The 9,290-nt window shown below is 39.3% G+C and overlaps 1 pseudogene; it reads right to left on the bottom strand.

Moving 5' to 3' along the window:
• Positions 1-3,341: 3,341 nt before the first annotated feature.
• Positions 3,342-8,634, bottom strand: LOC114085828 (thyroid receptor-interacting protein 11 pseudogene; annotated as a pseudogene).
• Between the last annotated feature and the right edge of the window lie 656 nt (positions 8,635-9,290).

Genomic DNA, 9,290 nt, shown 5'->3' with positions numbered 1-9,290 from the left:
GAGTTTGTTGAAATTTTAAATCTGATACTTTTGTACTCTAGGAAATTGTAAGTATAAAAGCCCTTACTTCTTCAAATATTTTTCTGTCTCCTTCCATTTTCCTCTCCTCTACTTTCTTCAACACAGGACGTGTGTTTTTCAGTTTCAACCCCTATTTTTCTCTCCTCAGCTGCTCAAAACAACCAAGGTTCACCACACCAATGCTTCTCACAATAGGGCCACAGACTTCCCATCTCTGAACTCAATGAGAGCCAGCCACCAAGATAAGACAGTGATCCTCAACCACAAAATGATTCCATATTTTATAATCCTTTCTACCCTGTCCCCAACCATCATCGAATGGATTTGGGGGATATTCCCACTAAGTGTCCACCAGCTGACCATGTTGGTGCCCTCATCCATAGACCAAATTCCAACATACACACTGTGTGCACTCATCAGACGTGTGCTCAGAGATACCTACTGAGGCCCAGACATGTCTGGGGCACTCTTCACCAGGCCAAATGTGCCTTCATAACACAAAAAATCTAGTGAACTAAGCTCTGAGATGTGCTTAAGAGTCATTAAGACCAAAGGATCTCATTTCCCAAGGAATTGGTTGGACAACTTAAATATTTGCTTTGGTGACTAAAATAGGCAAGTTTAATCCAAAGGAAGTTCAGATAAGAAAACATGGCAATAGACCACAAGTTCACAATATTCTCCAGTTCTGAGTATTTCAGCCTGAACTCTTCAATAACCACTTTTGCTCTGCTCTGGTTCCTGCAAACTGATGTTGATTAAATACATTTTCTGTGTATGTGAGTAAGTTTTTTCAGGCTGTTTATGAATTCAAAGACTTTACTGGGATCTAGAAGCCCCAGCCCCAGATGCTCCAAGGGCAGGGCTCATACATCAAATGACTGAACATTTCCCACATCTTCCAGAGGTAGCCACAAATAGTTTCAGTTGACACCATAGCAAAAATGAGAAAGGGACTTTAAGATACTCACATCCCCGTTTTAAATGCCATCATTAAATATATTGGGAACATGAGTATGGAGATGTCTAAAACTAGACTTGAGTATCTCCTATTCTCAACTGCTTCTTGGGTCATGTAATTTGAAGCCATAATTGCTTGGGTTAAATGATTAATTAAGAACAAAGTAGCTGTAGAACAAGTAAAATTTTATTTTTCAGCAACATTTTTAAATCTGTTAATCTATATTTACAAAGTAAGATGCCATATAAATTAGTTCCAATCATATTCTATTGCTTGTCTCAATTTTCAAAACAATAGTATTTTCTTTTTGGATGTCAAAATAGTTACATTATTACAAAGATAATTAAAAGTTGATGAATAGGGTAAAAGTTTCACATAAGAACTAAAGGATGAAATAAAGACTACTTAGCCTATACACAGTTTTATCATGTAATTATGGAGATTCCGATTTGTTTATAATTCTGGAAATGCTCTGTGTGAATCCGGTTCTCAGACTTTGCAAAGACCATCTTTTTACAGTATCTCACCAATACAAACTTTAAAATAGTATATATTTTAGCGATGACTTTTAAATGTGAATTGTTATTCACTACCATGGATTAGTTCTGTTACTAGAATTTACTCAAAACAGATTCAATTACGCTTCAAGTTAGGATTTTTTTATAATGGACTTATAAAAAATTAAAGACTCTTCTTCAATTGTAAGCAGCTGGTGCTGGTGCAAGGAAGTGACTTCACTGATGTTTAGCATGCAGGTGTGTCTCATGGCTGTGGTGGTGGTGGTCGCATCAACCTATGGGCAGGATGAAGTCTCAGAGAACCACATTCGCAGAGTCGTAGGGGACTGTCCACCTCTCAGGGCAAATTTAAAGCCATAAGTGTCCTGAGTTAAATAATTTTCGGCCTTTTTTATACAAAGTCTTCTAAAACTGATTGTTAGTTTCAGGTCCCTTTTTTCGGCACTACATTAAAAAGCCAAAACTAGTACTTTCTTTCTTTTCTGATTGCTTGAGACTTAAAAGGTAAATCCCATGTCCCTATCCTAAAAGAGCTTGAAAATCAAATGAATAAAAAGTTGAAACTGAGAAAAAATTAAAAGAAAGAAAAGTAAAAGCTGATATATATAGCTACTAGGTATCTTGTCTTCCCTTTTTTATTTTTGTAAATTAAGATCAAAGATAAATCAAAAGTTTATAGCTTAAGTTAGATGAAATCAGAGAAGAGAAAAAAGTAGATTATATAGCAAATATTTCTCTGACACCTGTATTTCTAAAACCATTAAGAACATTTCTATTAAAATTAATTTAATTTTATTAAAATTTATTTGTAAATTATTTCATTAGTATGAAATAATTTGATTTATATTAAATTCTATGTAAATTAAACTAATATTATTAAATTGTATTAAATTCATTTAAATAAAATTTAATAAATTTTAAATATAAATTAGATCATAGTTTAATATAAATTAACTTTATTAAATTGATTAATAATGTTAATGAAATAAATTCAAATTAAATAATATTCATTAAAAATAAATTTAAATTAAATCAATTTTTACTGAATTATCATTTAATTTTTATTAAATTTTATTTAAATTAATTTTAATAAAAATGTTCTTAATGGTTTTAGAAATTACAGGTGTCAGAGAAGTGTTTCTTATATAATCTGCTTTTTCTCTTCTCTGACTTCTCCTAACTTCAGCTAAAAACTTTTGATTTATCTTTTACCTTAATTTACAAAATGAAAAAGGTTTTTCCAAGTATTTCATCTTTGAAAACGTTATATGATTTTATTTCTCCCCATTTCTCCTCCTTGCTGTCAAATGGTTTTAAAAATGTGTTTATAAGCATTATTTTAGAGCCCAGAAAAGTACGTAAACAGTCCCGATATTTAATGATACATCCTTGCAAATTAACTTTTCCACTGAAAATTGTGTGTCACTCTACATTCAGTTTGACTTATAAAAATGGTCTTCTTTCTGGACATTAACATCTAGAAAGGTGAATTAAAAAAAATAGGTTGGAGCTAATGGTTCACTACTGCTGCACTGTACAGTTGCTCACAAAGTACATTAGAATTGATTATTGTTGATGATTACATCATAACATCAAAATAAAATTATAAACAAAAAGTGCTACAGCAAACAAAATAAATTTTTAAGCTCTACATCAAAAAAAAGAAAGAAAGAAAGAAAAAAGAAAGAGAAAAAGAAAAAAGAAAGAGAAAAAGGGAAAACAAAATACCTAGTAGCTCTATATACATCAGCTTTTTTCTTTCTCTTTTTGTCTACAAATACATGACACTTTTTCCAAAAGGCCACTCTCAAAAAGTACAGAGTTATGGCTTCTTTAAAGTTCTACATCATCTCTGGCTTCAGAGTCACGTATGGCTTTAAAAGGTCCTTTAGTACAACCCTGGCAGGATGGTCTGGGGACACTGGCAATGGTGTAAAGGTGGGCATGACATCTGCGAAGGGTTCCAGAGAAGATGCCCAGGTCCACTAGGTCCAAGTCCAGCTAGGTGAGTAAGTGGCTCTGACTTCTGCTGCCTCTTTACCACTTCCCGGCACCTTTGCACCTTGCTTTCTTCTTCTTGGTGAATCTACAGTTCCATGGCACGAGCAGAAAGTTTGGGTGGTGGAACAGCTGGATGAGATTCCATTTCCAGAAACTTAACAAAATGTTCTGAAAAAGAACTCTTCCACACAGATTGCTGACTTGGTATCAAAGGTGTGCTGGGGACAGATTTGGGTCCTCCTCCAAGCCAACCAGGCATCCACGTGGTAACACCTCCATAATCTTCTTTCAACAAGTGCTCCATTTCCCCCTTTTCAATGTCCAGGATCCTTCCGATTACCCGGAGCACTTCACAACGCTTACTTTTGGGTGTGCGGAAATGACCGATAAAAAGGTTTCTCAGGAGGCCTTTGTCCACTTTTCCTTCTGTGCTGCTTGTCATGTTCATCAATTTCTTTGGTGTATTGTCCAGCATTTCTTGCAGGAGCTCACTTTGTTTTGTAAGTTCTCCAGTCTGTTCTTCCTTGAGATCTAACTGTCTGGGTGCTGAATCAGACACAACATTTGCTTCATCCTGAGTGATAATAATGCTTCTCCTTCGACTTTTTCTGCCTTTTCCTTATGTTCTTTCTTGAATTCTGCAGGACACATAGCTTTTTCTTCTTGCTGGAAATGCTCCTGAACCGTTTGCAGGTTACTTAATGACAGGGCAGACTGCGTTCCTCCTTCCTGGGAGAGCAGAAACTGCAGTGCCTTCTCATCCCTCTGTTGGGATTCCATCCTCAACTGTTCCTGCGGGGACTCTACCTGCACATTGGCTTGATGACTTGTAGTTGAAGATGAAACTAGCTTTTCCTCCAACAGCATGACTTTCTTTTTCAGTTCAAGCTCCCTTTTTTCCACAGCCCAAATTTCCCGGGTGTGAGAATCTTCTGATTCCAAAAGATGGCTGCGTAGTCTCTCTAGTTCCTGGTGTAAGCGTAATTCTTTGTCATGTAAGTGTTGAACCTCGTGCTGGAGGGTCCTGTTCTCCATCTGTTTTTGCTTCAGACACAAGATGACTTGATCTGTCTTTTGCTGAAACATAATGGTCTTCTCCTGCATTGATTCAACTGCAGTGGCAAGATGACTGAACTCCCCACACTTGTCCTCTTCTTTTTCTTGTAACGGCTGCTCAAAGGCATGAGCTTTCTCCTTCATAGTCTCCAGCTGCAAGTCTTTTTCTCGCAGCATCACAGGGAACCTCATGTTGGTATCCTGTAATGCTTGACACTCCATTTCCTTTCCTTTGGATATTTCTACTATGTTTTCATTTTCCGCTTTGAGTTTGGAAATGTCCATTTCTAAAACGAATACTCGCTCCTTGAGGATCTTGGCTGCTTGCCTCCATACTTGGTTTTCACTCACTTTGTTGGTGAACTCTTCATTTGAAGAAAGTAAATGATCCCTTTGGGCTCGGATTAAGAGATCTTTTTCTTTAAGTGAATTCAGTAACACATCTTGCTTTGCCTTTAGCTGTTTAATTTCCGAATCCATTTGTTCATGTCCTTTGCTCTCTATCTCCGACAAAGCAGCCATGGACTCAGACAACCTGTGGTTGTTTTCTTGAAGAGTCTTAATTGTAGCATCTTTTTCTTGCAGTGACTGTCTCAGCTCTTGGACCTCTGCTGACTGGGAGCTAAGTGATGAAGCAGACAAGAGCTGGGGTGAAGTACTATCAAGTTTTCCCACAGGAAGGGCCTTGGCGTTGCAAAGCTGCCCTGTGCACTGCTGATCCTGGCCTAATTTGGTGTCACTCAGCTCATCACTTTGGATGAGGCCGGTGTGGTCTGCTTCTAACTTAGAATGATTTTCACCATCAACCACAGCTTGGGCTTGAAGTGGAAGAAGCTCCTTCTGATGTTTCCATTCCTCCATTTGTTTAACTTGCTGTCTTGATTGATTATGTTCCTCTAGGAGCCCCTGGAACTGATGACAATGAACACTAAAACCTCCCTTCTCATTACCAGTGCCGAACGTTTGGAAAACTTCCAGTAAAGTGTGACTTTTCTGACTTAGCGCTTCTATCTCAATGTCGTTTTCTCTGATACAAGATAGATTCTGCAGAGTCTCTCTGAACATACCTTGACCACTGCTTACAAATCGGGTGGGCAATTTTCTATATTCTTCCTGAATCTGGATGAGGGCTGCTTCTTCCACAGCAACTAGATCCTTCATTTTGTGATGTTCTGATTTTAAATGGCTGTTTTCCTTCACCTTCTCGTTCAGAATGGCTAAGACTTGTTCTCTTTCCGTGGTGAAGGTCTGCAGCTGCTGCTGAAGGTAAAGGACATCCTGGGGGTGGGAAACTGGAGACAGTCTAGCCTGAAGAGCTGGTGTCTCCACATCCTTCTGCTGGATAATTTGAGTGAGTTTACCAACTTCATCTGTGGACAGCTGATGAATCTCCTTGGTTAAAGATACATTCTGTTCTTTTAGAAGTTTAATCTCAAGTTCTTCTTTGATTCCTTTCACTGACATCTCATTTTCAGATTTCAATAGGTTGTGTTTTTCACCTCCATTTTCTACAGTAAGGCTTTCTTTAACTTTCGGTTCTCGAAGAACATCGGAATTCTCTGTTTGAGTGTCATGTCTGTCTCCAGGCAACTGGGCTTTTATTTGTCCAATGGTTTTCTTCAAATTCTTAATTTCCTCATCTTTTACTAAAAATAACTGGGTATGCGCAGCATTCATCTGCTCATATTGGTATTTCAATTCATTCATTTCCTTCTTCTGCTCCTGTAAAGACTGAAGTAGGTGCATTTTACCCTGTCTTTGATCTTCAATTATCTTCTGATGATGTTTAATTTCCTCTTCCAGATGATTATTGACGAAATTCAGTTGAGATACCTCAGATTCTAGTTCTGTGATACTATCGAGGGTTTCAAGCTCAGCCACAAGGACAGCTCTGTGCTGCTGTTCCCTAAGTCTTTCCAATTCTTCTTGCAGATGATTTCCTTCTTCTTTCATGGATCCAATCCTTCTGTCCTTTTCTTCTATGGTTTGCCTTAAAGTTTCATTTTCTCTTAAGACCTGAGAACACTTATCTAAATCCTTTTGGAGTTCTGAACTTTGTTCTTTGAGTTTGTCAAGAAAAAGTTTTTTCTCACTTATACATTGTATCAATTGCTCCTGGTCTTCTAAATGAGATGCCAAAAGTTCCTTAGTTTCTTTTTGATCAGCAGCCATTTGCTCAATATTCTTTTTGAGGCTTGCGATTTCAAAATCCTTCTCTTTTTTTTTTTTTTTTTTTTTTTTTTTTTTTTTTAAGAATGGTGCCTCACTTTATTTTATTATCCATACAAAAGAAGGAAATTTTATCATCTTCTTTTTAGCTTTGGGGGAAACCAAGTCAATGAAAAGTTAAGACATTGGACAATATAATATAGCTGGTAAGCAGTGGGTCTGAGCTCTGAACCCAAGCAGCCTAGTTCTGAAGGCTCTGTCCTAGCCTTTGCCCTTTACTTCTAGTATACGACACCATTCTTTATCAAAATCCTTCTCTTGATTGAGTTGTTTCAATTTCTTGATTACAAGGTCTCCTTCATATCGTTGTTTGGATAGCTCATCTGTTATCAAAATTATGTGCTTTGTTGCTTCCTGGTTCTGAGTGTCCAGTTCTTCCAACTCAGCTATCAGCATTTTCTTTTCATTAATACTTTGATTCAGTTCTTGCTCATTCGACTCCAAGTTAAGTTTTAAGTTATGGAATTGTACACACAAATTCACGTCTGTTGAAGCTGTACTTTTAATTAGTTCATATTCACAGCTCAATGTTGACAGTGATATCTGAAGTTCTTCCTTTTCTTGACTCAATAATGACTTCTCTTTTTCTAAAACTTGAACACGCACATTCAGTTTCAGATTGTCTTCAGCCAGATGGTTATCCTGGTTTAAACCGTTCAGTCCCATTATTTCCTTTTCAGCATCAGACAGGGCTTGTTGCAGCCTGAGCACTTCTTCCACCGATGAACTCTGTGGGAGAATTTTTCCCTTTTTGGCCACAGTATCACTCTGCTCCATCACAGAAGGCTGCAATTTACTGCATTCCAGTTGCAAGTTCTCACACTGCTCAATTATTTGTCCCTTTTCCACACCGAGCTGCTCTTGTTCTGTGTTCGAGACGTTTCTGTCATTTTCTGCAGAAGATAATTTTTTATTGATGTCTTTTATTTGATCCTCAAGTTCTTCTATGTTTTTCGTCGACTCGGCGTTTTCAGTTTGTAGAACCTGAATAGTTTTTTGCATCTCACAGGCTGTAACCCCTGAGGCACCTTGTTGTGACTGATTTTCAAGTTCTTCAATTCGTTCTTCGTAGTCACGAAATTCCTCTCGATGCCGGCAACTTTCCTCTGCCAGTTTCTCTTGATGTGCCTTCTGCAAAGCTGGCATTTCATGTTGATGATTATTTACGTCCTGACTTTGGTTTTCTTCAAGTACCTTGATAGTATTTTGGAGTTTGCAGATTTCCCTTGGATCAGAATTACGTGTTCCTTGTGCTTGACCAATATGCTTCCAGGGGCTGACTTCAGATTCAAGCCTCGAAACTTCAATTGACAAGCTCTTTATTTCATGTTGTGATGAAATGATGTCACTAAAGTGCATGTCTCCATCAGGAAAAGGTGAAAACTGACGACTGATTCCACAGCTGAATGGAGCCGGTGCAGTGGTTATTGGTGTACCACCAGCTCCCGAGTGTACTGATTGGGCAGGTGACTGCCGTCTCCACAGGTGATCCTCTAGCACCATCTGTCTTGCTTTAGGTTGGCTGGCTTCTGTCCCTCTCTGTTGCAGTTGATGTCGGTAACGTGCAGAGGGATGCTTTATGGAAAGCCCTGATGCTTCTTGGTGCTTTTCTTCCCGATCAGTACAATCCTTTGTAAGTCTTCCATCCTTTGATGTGAATGGAGATTGGGGAGCTTCAATTTCCTTTCTCCCACAATGAGGTAAACCTGCTTCTACCTCTTCTAAATCGTCCAGAAACGCGTCCCTGGCGAAGCTGGAGATATGGCTGGTGAGGGAAGCCAAGCTGTCCCCCACCTGACGCAAGGAGTGGCCCCAGCCGGAGCTTAGGCCCCCAAACCAGGACGACATCGCTGCAACCTCTGAGCCGCTGCAAAACCCGCTCCTCTCACCATCCACCTCTCTCCACGGAGCGGCCTTGAGCGCTGCGGGGTCGATTGTGACCTCAGCCTCAGAAATCGGGGCGCTGCGGGGCTCGCGCCAACGTCGCCTTCTGCCTGGTAACGCAGAGCCCTGGCCTGGGCTTTCACGGGGAACTCGCTGCCAGTGGCGCAGTCACCCCTCGGGGGGCCTCTGCTCCTTACCTGGACTTTCCGCTGTCCCCCTTGGGTGACTCCGCCCTCAGCGTTTGTGACGCGCCCCAGCAGGGCGGGCTGCTCCTGCCACCTGGACGTGGCCGCCCTAACACCCTAGGATTTTCAATATTCATGAAGAAGCCTTTTAGAGTACTGTGACCTGCAAAGCACCACTGAAATCATGGTTTCCTACAAATGATTCCAATTTGCTGCAATAAAGAAAGTTGTATTGATCATTCTGACTACAGTTACCAATTCATTCCACAACCTTAACATCCCTAACACTATTGAAAGTCTGTCCTCCATATGCTAACTCACTCTCGTGGCTGTTTTCAAAATACTGTGACTCCTTTGGCTCTTGAATGCTTGATTCTAGGTTTTTTTTTTTTTTTCCCCTACTTTGAAAACATGTTCTATACCCCCGATGGGTTT

This window comes from Marmota flaviventris, chromosome 3 (assembly GCF_047511675.1).
Source record: "Marmota flaviventris isolate mMarFla1 chromosome 3, mMarFla1.hap1, whole genome shotgun sequence".
Lineage (NCBI taxonomy): Eukaryota > Metazoa > Chordata > Mammalia > Rodentia > Sciuridae > Marmota > Marmota flaviventris.
This window is presented reverse-complemented; position numbering and strand designations above follow the sequence as displayed.